The 18,263-nt window shown below is 45.4% G+C and overlaps 1 protein-coding gene across 1 annotated transcript in view; it reads left to right on the forward strand.

The window, feature by feature from the left end:
* The window catches only part of RAMP3 (receptor activity modifying protein 3), a 1,003,044-nt gene that overhangs the window by 832,167 nt on the left and 152,614 nt on the right, over positions 1 to 18,263 (forward strand). The gene's annotated exons all lie outside the window — the stretch shown is intronic.

An 18,263-nucleotide genomic window follows, 5' to 3' on the forward strand; every position in this document is an offset into this window, starting at 1 on the left:
AAGTACTTGGACCAACTGTTGTGGATTGTGGCATGTGAGGGGATGGGACACTGAGGGAAGGAGTGTCCTGAGGGAAGTGGAAATCAGCCCAGGCACATAGCCAATTGCACTTATCCAATGTTCTGTGGCATGAGCAGACAGGGAATATAGGGTTGCAAAGAGGTGCTTTTTGCAAGGGAGGTTGGACAGATAATGTCTCATTGTACTAGGCAGAATCTGACAGCGGCTTGGATCAGCCTGGATCTCTGCAACCTGTCAGCAGATCCTCGTCTTTGCAGTACCCATGCATCACCATAAGAACTTGCAGCATAACAATAAAGGGGTAATACTCAGTACAGTATGATCAACCAAATGTGAATGGCACTGCTAACAAGCAATGGCTGAAGGGGTTTGATCCAAAACAACTAATGCATCAAGACTTTTTTCATATATGTTTACTTCATGACAAAAACATGAGAGAATAGTTAGATCTGTCTCTGGCCATACCTAAAAAAGTGAAGATTAGGTTTCCATCTACTCCAGAACAATGTTTGTCACAGAGATATTAATCATTCTGAGTTAAAATCCAGGTCCAGCACATGGCCAGACACGAGTGTGGCCTGACACAGTTTTCATGTGAAAATCAAACTTTTCAAGGCTATCAATAAGCTCACCTCGCCTTTTGATATGGGCTAATCTACCCCAGTGCTAAAGTCAACAAACATGACGATTTTACTGATTATAAACACTCTGGGAAAGACAATGGGACTCATTTAAAAGTGGATTTCAATAGGACCTCCATGAAAAAGATAAATGTTAAGTAAATATAAACCACAAAGAAAATGCACTGTTATTGCAGTTGTTAAACCTGGCATCTTTGGTGTGGAACTCCCACAAACATTTTTACTTCACCCCTCCTGTTTTTCTGAACTTGTTTTTGTCGGCATTAGGGTTCTGTGCACTTTACTACTGCTAACCAGTGCCTGTGCTCTCTCCCTAAAACATGGTAAAATTGACCTCAACCTGATTGCCACATTTAATGTACTTATAGATCTCAAGTCTATGGTACTACGTGTACCCAGAACTTTTAAATCAAATGCTACTAGTGGGCCTGCAGCCCTCATTGTGCCACACACTAAGTAGCTCTTTAAAATGTGTCTCAGTCCTGCTATTGCAGCATTTAGTGCAGTTTTAAAGTGCAATTAGGACTTGGCAAAAATAATCTTTTTGCTACGCCTAAGCCTGCCTTCCTAATATGTATGACACCCCCTAAGTTAGGCCCTACAGGGTTTTAGAGCAGGGTGCCTTGTAGTTCAAATGTGGGACACACGGGTTTAAGTTTTACATGTCCTAGTAATGAAAGAAATCCAAAAGCCATTTTTCACATCATTTAATAAGTGCTAACTTTGGATTAGGAGCAGGTAAAGATGTCATGTTTAGGCTCGAACAACTTGTAATTTAAAATCTTCTTTAATTGTACAGTTGGATTTTAAGTCACAATTGTGAAAATGGCACTTTTAGAAAATTGACATTTTTCTGGCCCAGACAATTTGTGACTCTGACTGTGTCCAGGGTCACATGACTGTGAATGGCTCTGCTGGTGGGCTTTGTGTATTCCCAGTATATGGCACAAAAGGGGACTAGGTGTGGGCCTGATGGGCCAACCTGCCAGGATGTCTGCGGCGGATCTTGCGCCTCCTACACTTCTAATGGCTATCCTCCGGCACACACTTGACACTAGCCTTTTGTCACCCCAGACTTTTTGGAGCCTTGACAGGGTAAGGGAAGATCTTTCCATAACCAGATGTGGGGGTAGGACAGGGTGACAGGCTGGCACTAGGTATCAGTATTGGAACCTCAGAACAACTCTTCAGAATACTTCTAGACCTGTGGAAGTTATAGAAGAAGGAATGCCCTACTGCCAGAGGATGGCCCTACTGCCGGAGGACTGCCCTCCTGCTTGAAGGACTCTCTTGCTGTTTGAGAAGGAAGACTGTGCCTGCTTGCCTTTATCCCAGGCTAACCAGACTGACTCCAAGGGTCAGTTTGCTTACCTCCTAGGTGAGCTACAGGAACACAACAAGGTTCAAAGCCCTCCCTGCACCTTCCCAGCTGACCTGATGCACTGGACCTGCAACTGGACCTGCCGGAGTCCTGCTGCTGGCCTCTGTCTGGAGTGGACTGAGTCCTGATCTCCAAGCAGTGCCCCCTCTCAGAGTCTATACTCTTAGCTGGCATCAGAGTGTACTTATCCCTGCCTAACTGTGAACCTGATGCAGTGCGATGTAACTTGACACAACACTTCACATTGCAGCCCCTCATAGGGACCGATACAGTGACGCAAAGCTTCACATCTAGGACATAAGGTGCAACTCTCAGTGGGAAAAGCCTGCCCGCGCTCTCTCGCAGTCAGTCTGAACTTGTGATTTTGTCCCGGTCCAGTGCAAGCAGATAACCACAGTTGACGCTTTGTGCTTAAAGGAGTTGTTTTTACCTAAAACCTTGAAATTAGTTTTCTCTGCTTTACTGATTGGATTTTTGTAATTATGCTATCAAATTATTTATTACAATTCACCCTATTTTCTACATTGCTTTGGCATTTTCTGGTGTTTTGTTTTCACTTCATTACTGTTTGTCTGCTGCATAAATACTTTACACATTGCTTCTATGTTAAGCCTGACTGCTTTTGTTTCAAGTTACCAGAGGGTTAAGCACAGGTTTATTTAGTGACTTATTATGATTCATCCCAACAAGGATTGTGGCTGTTGCCTGAGGGGGACTTCCACCCCCCTCAATCAAGAACCCAATTTCTTACAGCAGTTTACTGCTAACACATTTGCATGTTGAAAAGTTGAGACAGAAGATATGATTAACATAAACAACTAGCAAACAAGTAGTGTCAACTCATTGAGATGCATGAATGGGAATTCATCTAAAATAAGCAATTTTGTAGCCAACTGGCACCTCAAAGAATATAGGGCTTGGACAAGTCTCAATGCAAGTTCCTTGTGGCAGTAAACAATGAAGATTGCGATGAATTACTTGTATTTATTTATTAGTTTTTTCAGTGATGTAGCAACGGGGGGCAGGGCATGAGTTTTGGGGCAGCGGCCTCCACCCCCGCTCTTACCTGCAGCTGTTGCGGGGTGGCCGTTGCAGGAACCACCAGCACACCCCTCCTTACATGCGGCCGCCGTGTGCGTCAAATGCAGGGACTGCCAAGGGCAGCACAAGGTCTAGCTACGCCACTGAGTTGTTTTATATAGGACAGACATGGGCCAATGACTGAACACAGGTAAATATGGTGCTGTGTTCTGTTTATTAGAGTGAGCAGCTGTAACAGCCATACCAAGAGTACTAATATTGGTAGTAACTGAAGCTGTCCTTCACAATCATTTTCAGAGAATCACATGGGTGTTTCAGTAACGACATAACTAATCCAATAGAACTTTATTGTACATTGAACATATGCAGACAACTGAAACTGTTTGCTCTAAAATGTTTAGGGCCTTATTTAGATATCGGCAAATGGAATACTCCGTCACAAACGTGATGGATATCAGGTCTGACATATTACAATCTCCATAGGATATAATGGCATCATTGTACGGGGTACGGGATTTCCGTCACATTTGTGATGGAGTATTCTCCTCGGCCAAGATCTAAATTGGGTCCTAAGTGTGTGTATATGACATAAACACGTATCTCTTGTGGGACCGAGAACAAGAGGTAAGAGACACAATACCACCTCAAACTAAGGGCAAGCCCCTACTTGAGTTGAAGAGATAGGATATTAGTGATGTCTATCAAGGGAAGGCAGGGCCGTTCTACGTTTCCTGCGCCAAGAGGGGGAGGCCGGGACGCGGGAGGGGGGGTTAGGGCGGATCGTGGAGGGTAACTCGATTCTGTGGTATTTTACATCGGGGCACTTTTGAATGTTTGGCCCATTCGATCCTTATGACGAATTGCACTATGCTAAAAACTAAGATATTAAAGTACTTTAAAAAAATGGATTATTCTTGCCTAGTACTGATTATTTATTGGATTAAAAATTAATATTTAATTTGCTACAAAGTATATAGATGTACACATTGGATATTGCACTGGTACACCATTCAGCTGTAGGTATCAAGAAACCGCCATTTAGAGTTTAGTGCAAATAGCCCATGTTTTAACGTGGTGGGTTAATAGCCTTATCCAGTTTAGAAATGCAGAGAAATAGCTCTTAGTTAAATTTTAGAAATAGCTTTTAGTTTAAGTTTTGGGTATTAGCCAGGCAGATGCTCACAACGCGCGAGTTTCAACATGTATTTTACATGCATGGTAAAATATTTGGTGGCCCTATCGGATGCACTAAAACCAAAAGCTACATATGGGCATTCGCTCATAATGTGCATGTTCATAAAACAAAGAAATCAATAGTGCAAGCAGGCGTAAACCAGCAGAGATTAATCTGGATCCCTATCACAGTCCCTGTTATGACAAACTATGGAGGGCTGTATCCCAGTCCCGACTTCCCTACACCGGAAACAGCTATCTGGAAAATACAGTTTTGGAAAAACTTGAGGCCTCCTCCTGCACACACTCCCAAAAGAAGTAACATGTCTCATGATTAGGACTGGCTCAAAAACTTGAGCCAGGCTGAGCCAATGGAATAAGTAATGAAGGTATCTAAACTACCCCCCCTTAGATAGCACCCCCATCGGCATCCCCCTGAAGTGTTGTTGGGGCTTAGAGGTTCCTATGTCTCATCTCTATGTGGGCCCATGTCTTCCTCGCCTGGATAGAGTGCATGACACTTTACTGCATGCCGTGTAGCATAAAACATGCCAACAATGCAGTGCATCTTTTTTACTGTGGAGACGGCTAGACCAATGTAAGGAGAAGAAATGTTCATTCAATGGGCCAAGCACTTGTTCTGTTGTTTGTTCATCTTGATGTGTGCCATCTTGTATCACTGTTCCTGGTTGTTGGCAGGTCCTCTCAAGGTGCCGTCATCCTCAGCAGCAGTGGATAACTTGAGTCTACAGCATAGCTCAGGGATGGGAACAAGGATACCAATTCATTTTTATACTCACACAAGTGTGCTATTTCTAAGCCTGGGCGAAGCACTACGCTACGCTCGCGTAGTTTGCGAAGTTCGCGCTACTTCGCACTACGCGAACTGCACGTAGCACAGTGCGAACACGCGTAGCGTAGTGTTGCGTAGTGCTGCGGTCATTTTTTGCTTGCTCGCGGTCCTCAACAACAAGTTGGCGACCGCGAGCAAGCAAAATGACATCCCGGCGAGACTTTTTCCTTGTTCGCGATCAGCAACTGCAAGTTGGCGATCGCGAGCATGGAAAATAAACCTCCCGGCGAGATTCCCAACGCGAGGAGGTCAGGTTTCTCATTGCGAGTGGTCGCGTATGCTCGCGACCGCTCGCGATGAGAAACTACCAGTTCGCGTTGAGAAAACTGAAGCTCGAGTAAAAATCTACTTGAGCAGCAGAAAACTACAGCTCGCACTGTGCAAGATGCCATTTTCAATGATTGCACAGTGCCGGTTGCTTGTCCGCACTGTGCAATCAATGAAAACAACATCTTGCACAGTGCGAACATGTTACTACGCAGTTCGCGAAGTGCTACGCGTAGCTCGCGTAGTGCGAACTTCACTTTGCGTAGCTTCGCGAAGTGCTACTTCGCGAACTACGCCAACCCTTAGCTATTTCTCAACACCTCAACGCTAAATGGCCAACGCTAGGATGGATGCGTAGACCATGTCACAACATTCAGAGTGTATGGTCAAGTTTCACAAGCTGCCTCACACCTTAGTGTTGGCATTATGACTTTGTGTTACTATTGGAGTTTTGTCACTGGTGCTTTTATTGGTTTTCGACTGATGTGGCCTGCAGTGGATATTTGCATGTAATGTATAGTGTATGTTACTCATTGTTGAGGGTGTAACATATGGTGTGAACGCTGGTATAAAGCCTGTGTTGCTGCTGTATCTCTTGGCTGTACTGCTATGAGTTTTCAGCAGTAGGATACACAAGTAAATGGTCCCTGCAATTATAATAACATCCAGATTCTGAGATGTCAATGTAACTGTCATGGCTGTTTCGTAAACCACAACAATTTAGCATTAACGTATTTGCTCAGACGAATCCATGTAGAGCTCCAGTTCTTAAAAAATATAGTGTTAATTGAATAAATCTTTAACAAGTATAATTATACGAACATTAGTGATTCCAATTCAGTGCTTAATTTGAGTCAGTTGTTTCCGGTGCTCGGCACCAGCATTTTTTGTCAGCACCGGCACTTATGCCAGTCTGCCACATGGCGGCGCTATCTAATTTAGAGATGAGGACAACAACAGTTGTTTATTTATTTGATGTACATTAAAAATGACTACTACCTGCTGCCCAAGCCTTTCTTATAGGTTTAGGGGCATGGAATAGTCTGAATTGTCACACTTGTGGGAGTGCGATGGTTAGTAGTTATGCTGGTACTGTCATGACAACACTGGCAGGAGCAATGTGTGGTGCAAGATGCAGTGGCCTCCTGACAAGTGCACTGGAACTTTTTTTTTTTTTTTACAAATTAAGCATTGGATTACATACATAAACATCACATACAAAAAGCTCAAGGGGAACCGATAACAGGTCGTGAAGAAAGAGATAAATTGTCCCTTTATATTTTTACCTTCTGCTGTTTAGAGTTAATTTGCTCTTGTTGTGCACAAATTGTGTAGTGCACCGTAGTCCACGACAACATCCATAATGCATTGCGTTGGCGCATTAAAGCTGTCAGGCTGTATTGCAAATGGAGGCGGCCGAGCCATATCCTGAGAAGCGGAAGTGTTGTTTCTCGTGCACTCTCGGGAAGGAAGCCCAGTATTTGTACTACAGATTGTAATGTCAATTAAGGACAAGAAGATGGTGTCATGTGAAATGTGCCTGGCCGGCCAACAGATGTGGTCAGACCACCACAGTCCAAACCCGTCATCAATCACATGGTGTCAGTGGGGACTAGTTTTCTAATTGTGTTTCCACATTAATGTGATTGTCCGGAATGTGTGGTCTGGTAATTCCGAGAACCGAGTCTGGAGTGAGGAGGTCAGAAGTTCATGGTCAGAATTAATCCGAGTTATTTTAGCTTGGCCATTCTGTGTCCCTTACAGTCATTTCAGAGAGCTGTAGCTGAGGCAACATTTGAAAATTGTGGAGCGGGGAAATAAGAGTTAAATCAGGAAAGTTATCCCCCGCCAATATCTTCAGCAACAAACCCTGCGGGGTGGTGTTCTGTTGTAAGTGAGCTGGAGTAGTTGGATTTTAAGGCTTTTGCTGAGGCGCAAGCAGTTTTATTGTATGGCTACATTATGGTTGAGACCAGTGCATACCCCAGGACCCTGAAATACCAGGGTCCTGTATCTCTGTGCTATTATAGCCTTATAGCCCGCTGTAGTAGGCTGTACATGCCATTTAACGCCCGATCTAGCGTTAAAGGCCCAAGCGGAAGGGGAGGGCCTTTAATAAGAGAGCGGGCCTTTAATAGGTGGTATGGCCCAGCTACAGCTCGCTATTAGGCTATTAGAACATTACGCCACTAGAGGGCAGAATGTTCTAACAAATAGAACAAAGGTCTCAGTAAGCCTGAGGGATTTAAATCCCCTTGAGCTCCATGAGGCCTTTGTTCAGCGCAACACCTGTGAACCACAAATATTGCAATGTTGGAGCTCCGGGCTTTTACCAGCCATTAGAAGCCTGGAGCACTTCATTATCTCAAATGGAGCACCCAACATTCCAATGTTCCAGGAAATTGAAGCCCTGATCCGTAGTGCTGATGTAGAGCACGTGCCAATGTTCAGTGGTGGTGATGTGCTAGTGTTTTGTAGTCCCTTCTCAAACTGTGCCTTATCTATGCTGCATTGTTCTTTAAATTTGAGTTGTTTATCCATCCAGTGCCATAAAATGCTTTCAGAGCTGGTTTATGCTCTCACTCTTAAACTATTTAAAGCCAATTCTGTCAGCTTGGCTTTGAAGTCTTTGTAGCCTATCGATTCATTTGTTTGGGAGTCTACTGTGAATAATGTTGCAATATTCTGAGTATGCCCTCTCTAGGCCTCTGTGAGCTCCATCCGATGGTCCGCTTGTAGGAGCAGGAAGGATTTTACTTAGTAGGAGTTTTGCCACCTAAAGCGCTGGACCACTGCACTGATTTGTTTCAAGCCGGGATCTAAGAGTCGAATAGCGCTTTACCCTCAATGCCAGGAAATCAAGCACACCTAGATTAAGGGCCAGTCTTTGGAGTGTGGGTCACGATTTGATTGTCTTAACAAAAAAATTCTCCGTATTAGCTGTATTCGTGCATAGGCAGTTCTTTCTCTTCCAGTCCAACACACAGAGAAGGCATCTAACAATGCTGGCCTGGTTGGCTGGTCTGAATTCTAACTGGAAGTTGACCTGAGTGTTATCAGCCTGCATTTGAAGCAGACAGACAGGGATACCCTTCGGAACTCCATATCCCAGCCAGAGAAATGATTTTGTCAATGAGCCAACTCAAACCTGCCATCGTGCCTATGAGGGAACTGGCAGGAGTGAGGATGCCATTGCATATTTACTTAAAAGTATAAAAACATGAGATATCATTGGGTTTGAATTCTCATGTAGTCTTGCAGATTGTTGGGTCTGGCATCGCAGTAGTTGTGTTACGCTAATGTCATCTTGCGATTAGGTGCTATGAAGTCAACCAGTTCCCCCTCCCTCTCAGTTACAGCTTGCTGCAACCTTCACAGCACTACATGTACAACATACATGACTTTCATGACGTATCCTAGACCAACATGTCACTGGCCGCTTTACTGGAAGCAATAGCCATGTGCAGCTGTGGCTTTTCAAAAGAGGTGAGCTAGAAAATAGGGTTTTCATCCTCTTCTGTAGGTTAATTCACTATTGCCTGTCCTGAGGGCACATCCATTCCACACCTCCTTCCGGGAGCCCGCCTCTTTCCTCATAGTTTTCTGTATCTAGCCTTCTGGTTTCCTTTAAGGTTACCGAAAGATTCCCCTAAATGTGATACACCGGAGTCTTTCTGTTAAAATTAACACTAGAGGGAAATTGCTGCTCAATTGAGCACCATGCTCCACTCAGCAGTGATCCTGACAGCAATGAAGGGAGATCTGTTTTAAGATACACAACAAAGCCCACCATAGAGCCATCCAGAAAGCTAAAAAAAAGGCTCCCATAGCAAACAGCGATAATAATCACCATATACCAGCACATGTCTAATCCAGGTGACTTAATAAACAACCCAAGTGCCTCTAAACAGCACTGCTGTCAACACCCATTGGAGTTCTCTGAGTAACTAATAACCACAACCTGAGACACCAACAATCTGGATGAACCCCACTCCCCTGCCTCCTCCTCACAATGCACTGTTATCACATTCAAACACATTCACATATTGGTACAGCGGTGGGACGCAATGAGTCGCACTGTGGACAATAACGTGTACCTTACCTGTTTCGCTGATGTACACAGCTCGTGATTTGCACCCCTCATTCACATTACAACTGGAGAAATTCTAGCTGGGCCTCTGAACCTGCCACAACGATTCCCATCCTGAAAGTACCATCAGCAATCACAAAGCAAGATCCTGCAAACTACCAACTAAGCTCTGCCCTTCCTCACCCCAGAGACATTATGGAAAGGAAGCCACATGACAAGCTCATGAATACCTGCAACTGAACCTGGTCTCCAGGATCATCAGTCAGGCGGTGGGCTCTTGTCTTGAGGGCACTGAATCCACCTTGGTAAGGACAACAGCTCCTTTCCATGGATGAAGACAAGAAAACAACCATACACTCCTCCACCTCTCTGCTGCCTGTGGTACGGCGACCACAAATCACTGTTGGAAAGTTGAGAAAAACTGCAGCCCTTCTCTGCTCAGAGGACATTACACATGCCCCTCAGTGTAAGTAGACACTGGGAACAGACTATGGGTAATGGGTACTGAGTAGAGAGTTAAAGGTTGGGTTCTATGTCTAGTTGGCCTCTCCTCAATGCCTGCTGCAAACGGCCTGGGCATTGCCAGATGGCCTGCACCCACTTCTTATTTCCTAAGTTCCCATTTAAATACATAGGGTGGATCTTGAGGCTGCAGTCATTAGCAAACTGAAGTGTTGTGCAAGTCATATGGGACCACTATCTTCAAAGTGGGCCACAGCACCTTAATGGGGGGTTTCAGAGTTCCCAACATCCGACACCCCTAAGCCCATTGTTTTGAGGACCATTTTATCCCTCAAGGGTGTCTCAAGTTTCGGAATGGGTGATATATATATATTTTTTAAGTAATTTTTTAATATTGATGCAAAGGGAGATCATCATAGTATATACAGATAAAAGGAAAATACTCCAAACAAAACAGGGTGGCAATCAAATCGCATAATATTCAATAACCAAAATTAATACATCAAAAACATATAAAACTGGAAAATTCATATTTAGATTATCAATCCTTAAGCAACAAATGTCAACCAACATGGACCACCATTCTACCGAGCTGCTAGGTTTAGGAGAGATCCAAGCCCTGGCAATAGTGAGCCTTGCAGTAACCAATATGATGGCAAAAAATGCCTGCCGTGCACGGCTAGGGTCAATCTTAAAACCCATCATTATCTCCTGTGCAGTAATTCTAGACCCAGTCTGTCTCTACAAACATGGGTAATATCCTCCCAAAATCCCCAGATAGACGGGCATGTAGCAAACATGTGCACTATGTCGGCAGCAGTGGCTCCGCATTTGGGACATTTTGTTTTTTCATCCAGGGCTTGGTCGCCTCTTTTTCCCTGCCAACTTGCTATCTTCTTGGGAGTATAGTATAGCATACACAGTGTCTTCAAAATGTTGAAGCTTTAGATTAACTGACACTATTGCCTCTTTTAATGTAGTAAATGCATCATTGATTACTACAGCAGATATAACTGACTTCAAAATGCTGCTCCACTTCAGCGCAAGCTGTACACATGGATCTGTTCTAGGCTGTGTAAGATATTGTTAAGCAATGCGTTTTGAATGTTTAGGGAGTGCTTCATGAATAAATGTCAGAATCTCGTGTGTAGAAATTGATACAAGCCCTTGCACCTCAAGAAAAAAATTCTGATCTGCAGATACTTATAATAGAAATGTTGAGGAAGTGAAAATACATTTTGGAGACTTTGAAAGGTCTTGAAGCCAATAGTGTCATATAGATGACCAAGTCTCTCCACCCCATATATAGCCCAGTTTTTTGCCTATTTATTCTTAAAGATCACAGGCAGAAATGGATTGTCCCAAAAGGGGAACCTATCATGGAAAGTTGGAAGCGAAAAGCCAAGAACAATGTCCCGCCAAATAGTGACTGTGTCTCTGATAGTCTTGAAACAAGACTGAGTTAGTGGCATCTGGAGTGCTGAGCAGGGGAACAAGCAGGAGATGGCATCCACAACATGTGCGAGCAACTCTGTCAGTCTGCCAGTACGACCGTTTCGGCACTGACAGTTGGCGTTTGGAGTTGGTCCTGGCGGTGGTGGCGTGTGCCTCCTGCGGTGATGCGACGTCAGGGCCGGTCAGGACTCGATTTGAGTGTGGAACCTGGTGTGCCACAGTTGAGGCCTGAGGCAGCGGACAGCGCAGGGCCACAGACACATGGCGTTGATGACCCCAAGGCCATCACCTCAGAGGCCATCCAAGATCTCAGAAGAAGGGGTCCCGGACCTGACCAGCACAGAGTTAGTGACCCAGATGCACAGCGGCCGGCATAGGCACCCCGCCACAGGACGGGGTCTTGCAGTGCAGTCAGATGGGCCACGTGAGCTGAGCGGGTCCTCATCAATGTCCAAGGTGTATGTGGCGGAGGGTTGCGGGGGACAGTGGAAGGTGTCCTCCAGGGTATGATGCAGAGGTTTGATGTTATCCGGAAGCAACAAATGGGGGAGTGAAAAGCGACAGCCTCGTTGCCAACACCAATTAGGCATCAGCCACATGAGGATGAAAACTAACCCCTAGTCCATGGACTAAGACTCCACCAAAGTTCAACCAGAGAGTGTCCATGAATGTCGTGGAACAGACTTAGTGGCACCGGTGCTGGGAGGGGATGCAGTCTGCTATGATGCCGGTACACTGATATGAACTCCGCCATTGCTAATTCAAGACTCTGTGACCTACTGGACTGCAGTGTAGGCCGGAGGCAGCGGTCAGCAGTGGCCCACAGCCACATGTCGTTGGCTCGCGATGCACAGAGTTTGTGACACCAGGGCAGTTGTCAGTAGTGTTCGATCACCTCCGTAACGATGATCCTATTCCCTCCGGACTGCAACGCGTCATCCTCTTACACCTCTCCTTGCGTGCAATGATATGTATTCTGCCTTTGAATAATCGATGTTCAGTTCCAATTCTGTGACCTACTCATGTGCAGCGTAGGCCGAGGACAGTAGTCCACGTGGGCCCACAGACACGTGTGGTTGTACTCCTATGCACAGACTTGGTGGCACCACATCGAAGGGAGTATAGTGACAAAACCTCTGCCTTAAATGGTGTTCACTACCATGGTGTAATCAAGACTCAGTTCCAAATATGTGACCCACTTGACTGTAGTGTAGGCCGGGTGCAGGAGTAGAGTACATCAACGAGAAAGGACTAAAGCTGGACTGTGTCGTGGAAGCCATGATGGTCTGAGAAGCTGCCAGGGTCGCAGGCCTGGGGCTTTGGGCTTGCACCGGCACGTGGTGGGCCCTCCTTGCAGCACACCATTGTCAGCAGGTGATCAAGTGTGGCCTGGCTGCGGAGGGACGGGCCTGACGGGTTCGGGGTCCAGAGGGCCAGTGTACGGCAGGCACACAGGATCACAGGCAACTCTGCTCAGGAAGACAGTGTCGGCCTCTTGGCGGGGTGAGAGGCGCCGCCCTGGCAGAGACGTTGGGCAGTCCAGAAGCAGACCATGCCCAGGGCTATGTGCTTTTTATTCACACCCCTACGCTGGCCTGGCGTACGCCGGGCCATCCCACTCCGCTCACGCTTACGGGGGGGGACGTAACAGGCAACATTTCCGCATACTCCCCCACTGGCTGGGGTGACATGGTTGCGCCCACTGTCCACTACACTCCATACACCAGTGGTGTATGTAGCCATGGATATGGGTGTGTTCTGCATACTGCAGTTTGTCTAGCACATCATCACCACTCTTGGCATTGTGTACTTTCCCAATCATGGTTCTCCTGCCTCCTTCGCAGATGCCTGGTTCCCACCTCTCCCTACATTCCGCTAATGTGTGGTTGGGGGTGCCATGCCGTTGATGGCTCATGTTCACGGCTTACCCAGGTTAACATTGTAAGTTGTTCTGTCGTGTCTGGTAGGTGGGCATGTTGTTTTGTATGTTGTATGTCATTTTGTGACATGTGTATTGCCAGAGATGTGAGTTGCATGGTTGTGGAGTTGAGGTGTGTGGGGTATTCATTTGGAACTTGCCACGGGGCTGTGCATTTCCCTTGGTGCCATCCTGGTAGCGCTGGTTGATGATGGACTGTCGGAGGATGAAGGAATCAAGCACACTGGCTGGGTGTTGGCGACGACATTGGTGAAGAGTCCCTGGTGGTCCACTATTGCTTGCACATTGATGGGATGCGTGTGCTTTCTGTTACGGTGATTGTGTGATGTGTCACCAGTGGGCACAAGTAGGACATGTGTGCTGTGGATTACCCCCAACACGTGCGTGCATCCAGCTATGGCGTATGGTCCTTGCTTGATCTACAGCGGGTCCTGTGCATTGTGGTGGACGTACAGAAACTGGGGTACCATGCTGATGATAGCATCCAGGACAGGTGTGACGGACTTGGATGCGGCTGGCTGTGGGACTCCTCTGACTCTGGCGGGTGTTGGATGGGGGTACCAGAGGCCAACAGGTGCCTCACAGCCAGAAGCTTTGTGTTGGGTGGGATGTTGGTTGTCCGCTGTGCTGGTGCCATCGGCCTGTTGGGCGATGATGGTCAGGATGCGGAGGATGGTTGTACTTTTGAGCCTGGAGTGGGCAATGGCATCCTCTGGTGTTGAGTCTGTGAGGCTGGTGCGTTTCCTGTCGGTCCGCTGTCTTTGTCCGTACTGCCTCTGTGGTAGTTCCGGGGGAGGGTTCCGAGGGGGGGGGTCCTGGATATGGTGGCGGTGGGTGTTGTTGCCCTATTGGGGGTCCGGGCTGCATGCTCAGTTGCCCGGGTGCATCTGTTATTCTTCATGTTTGGCTTTGGGCTGTGCTCCCTTTTCTGGTGCTGGTTGTTGTCCGACATTACACCAGGTTGGAGCAGGTGTTAGTTTCCTGGTGTGAACGTGCCTTATCACCTGTTTCGTGATCTTATTGCCGATGTGGCTGGTCGTTGAGAATGTTGTGGAGCGGTGTTGTCACGGCTTTTTGCTCGGAAACGCCTACTCTGCATCTCATTAGCGATAGTTGCCAGGGTCATCCTTGGCGATGTTTCTTGTGGCTGCTGTCGCCGGAAAATGGTGATATGGGCTGTTTGCACCAGCTTGTGAATGGGGTGGTAAGTTTATCGCAAATTTGGCTGAGTTGGCGATAGCTCCTTGAGAATATGGCCCCTGGTCTTTATTTTTTCTACAACATAAGGCTCACAAATAGTTCCCGATACCTTTGCAATGCATAATGGTGGATGCAACAAAAAGTTTCAGGTTACGGTAGCCAATCAGATTGCAGCCTATTGCAAATGGTTCAGAATTTGTAAAAATATGCATTTCTTTTGTGAATCACCACAAGCACAAAAATAAAAATAGTTGTTTCAGGCAATCTGATTAGTTTAAATTTGAAAAATGTTTTGTGAGCAAGTCGCAAATTAAATATTTGTGAACCATCAATGACACAGACACAGAGGTACATAAAAATACCCTGCGCTTTTTTAATTACAATATCCAAAAAGCTGAAGATAAGATTTACTCTAAACCAGTAAAAAATATTTTCTGAGTAAAGTTCAAGTTGATGCAAGCGCAATTCCACTCAGCAGGCCCTGGAAGGCAACAAAGCAACAAGGAAGTGGAATGAGAGCCATTATCGTTGTGCACAGTATGCCTCCATGCGGTTCTGTACGCTTGCCTGGGTTCAGGCCAGGTACGATTCATAAGAATCGAGTGTTTGTCCTAAAGCCATAGTCTATGACCCTTTTAACTCTGCAGGGTAGCAAATTATTCAGCAACTTGTCGAAAACAGACAGTAATGTCAACAGGAAACAGGCATAGATGAAGAAAGTAAAGAAGGCTCTCTCCTAAAGACCGATCTGGCATTGATGTTCGCATTCTGATGATTTATTTCCATAAAAGTACATGTCAGGAAATATGTCAGTGCCACTGGCCATCCCTTGAATGGAGTGCATTAGATGAGGCATGCACATCCATGTGTATTTGGTTGTGCCGCAACTTTTCTAAAGCATCACTTTAAAAAGACATTTTTCAATAGTGCTATTTCAGAAGGGAAACAGCCTTTACAACGTGGGCGTTAACACGCAACACCATTGCCATGCATCCATGACAACGCATATGCCACGCATGCATTTATACGCAAAAAATGATCAACACGTATGCCTTTACCACGCATGCTTTTACAACGAAAATGTAAGTATTTAGCAATATATGGGCTTTAGAATTACCTGCTGAATCCTTATATTTTACATGAAAACCTAAAAATACCCTAGTCACCCGATACCCTCACCCACCACTAAACTGTAAAAACGCAAGGGCGTTTATATGTTACCTCATCCCCGCTAAACTGTACAGACCTATGTATATATGTATATGTGTGTATATATATATATATATATATATATATATAAATATATATATATATATATATATTATCTACTGGCGGTCGCCAGTAGATAGTTATAGTTAGGACCGAGTTTCCATAGGAAATCTCAAAATTCTATTTTGAATAACTTTGGCGCCGATTGACGAATCCTCTCGAAATTTTCAAAACTAATGGGGCGCTCCGCTCCGCTCCTACCCTGAAAGTCTCGGGGTGATTCGTCAAGCGGGGGCCGAGAAAAAGGGGGGGTCCCAAAACGCGTTTTCCCCATGGATTTTTCCATAGGGACTTTAGTCGCAGCTACAGCCCGAACGGCTGAACAGAATTACGTGAAATTTGGCAGAGAGGTAGCCATAAGGTCCATGAAGTGCCTTTTGCAGGTTTGGTGTAAATCTGCTCAGTATTTCCAGAGAAAATAGCATTTAAATCAATATATATATCTGTACGCGCGCAGCGTGCGCGCTGGGTGCGCGCACCTTGCCGTGCGCGAGCGCAAGTCTGATTGGTTGTTAGATCTTAGTAAACATTCGAATCGGTCGAAACCAGGAAGTGTCGGCCGCCATTTTGTCTCTCGCACTCTGAGGGGGTGAAAAACAAATGTGGAGAACGTGAAAAGGGGGCAGGGTGGACAGTTCCTGACCCCCTAGCCGTGGTCAGGGGGTCCCAGAAGGACCCCCAAGGGCAAAAAAATGTGTTATTTTTTTTTCGAAAAATCGCCGAGTGCGCGCACCTTGCGCGCATCACCCAAACGGAAAAAATTCTGCGAAGTTCGCGCAGCGTGCGCGCACTCCATGATTTTTCCCCCCCCAAAAAAATGTATTTGGCCCTTGGGGGCGAAGCGCACCGCGAGCCCACTGTGTGCGCACGGTGCGCGAAGCGCGCCGTGTGTGCACGGCACGAACTGCGTAAAGTGGGCGCACGGTGCGCGAAGCCCAACATGTGCCCACCGTGCGCGCGCCGAGAAAAAGTTTTGTTTAAAAAAATATATTAATAAATACATAACTTAGCATTTAAAAAACCGTACAAATTCACTGAAAAAACAATAGGTTTCACACACGTTGTAGTTAGGAATTAGCATTTAAAAAACCTTGCAAATTCACTTAAAAAACCATAGGTTTCACACATGTTATAGTTAGCTGGGCATTTCCCTGGTAAAAAACCAATGAAATTCCCCGTTATAGTTAGTGCAGGCAACTATAACTCACGCGACCGCAATCCGCTGCTGATGACGTCAGATATAACATCACTGATGACATATGTGTCTTTCTGAAAAAAAAAAAAATGAAATATATGTATAGCTAAAGATGAATGGAAGAAGACATGGGTAAATAAGTGTCTAAATACAGTGATGTAATATCTGACGTCATCAGCAGCGGATTGCGGTCGCGTGAGTTATAGTTGCCTGCACTAACTATAACGGGGAATTTCATTGTTTTTTTACGAGGGAAATGCCCAGCTAACTATAACATGTGTGAAACCTATGGTTTTTTAAGTGAATATATATATATATATATATATATATATATATATATATATATATATATATATATGTTTCCCACGAAGTTGCTCCTGCCGACAGTCAGGGACCCCAGGAAGGTGGCACACACACCGGCGGAGCACGCCGGTAGTAAAATCAAATTTTCAGAAAAGTCAATGGTAGTGCGCTCTCAGTAAACGGAAAACAGGACTCTCCAAAGGATCCAAGGGTGTTTAATTACGACGCATTTCGACTTGCAAAGAAGCCTTGCTCACGTAATACAACAGTGCATTGAAAAACACATGATTGATAAAGTTTCAGAAAGCTAGAAATTAACAAAGGACAACAACTGTCTTGAAGTGTTACTAATGGCAGACATCTTGGAATGGTTGAAATTGTACCAATGTGTGTGGTTAAAGTAAATCATTGAAATGTCGCTGTATATTCACATCATGATATGAGTCATATTCTCACCTGTTGTGTCAAGTGACTGGTCAAGATTGTAATAACAGGTCAAATACCCAGTGACATTCCACATGTAAGCATGTTACCGGTACTTGGATAAAATCGGCAGACATCTTGTGATGGTAAATTAGCTATGTAATGTCACGCGTCTTGTCAAGAGGCTGAGAAATATAAAGTAAAATACACTATGGCAATCCAAAAGACGCATGTTGTCAAAACTCGAGCATAAACGGAAAACATATTACGGTAGTGACATGCTGCATGGTGTAGCCAGACAAATGAGAATGGATATCAGCTAGTGCTGCCAAACCAGACCCTACTAGAACGTGAAATGATCGTGTCAATGGCATAGGAAACTGGTAGGTTTAAAGGTTTAATACTCATTTATTTTCACAAGAGGTCTGGCATTTCACTTTGAGAGCAGTTTCTCTTCCAGCCTAACACGTTTCGGGCCCTCCCAGTCCATGATCACAGGCTCAGTTTGGCTCCAAAAGTTTCCTTCCTGGTTCTGTTATTCAAATGCTAA

Source organism: Triturus cristatus, chromosome 5_2 (assembly GCF_964204655.1).
Source record: "Triturus cristatus chromosome 5_2, aTriCri1.1, whole genome shotgun sequence".
In the NCBI taxonomy this organism is placed as follows: domain Eukaryota; kingdom Metazoa; phylum Chordata; class Amphibia; order Caudata; family Salamandridae; genus Triturus; species Triturus cristatus.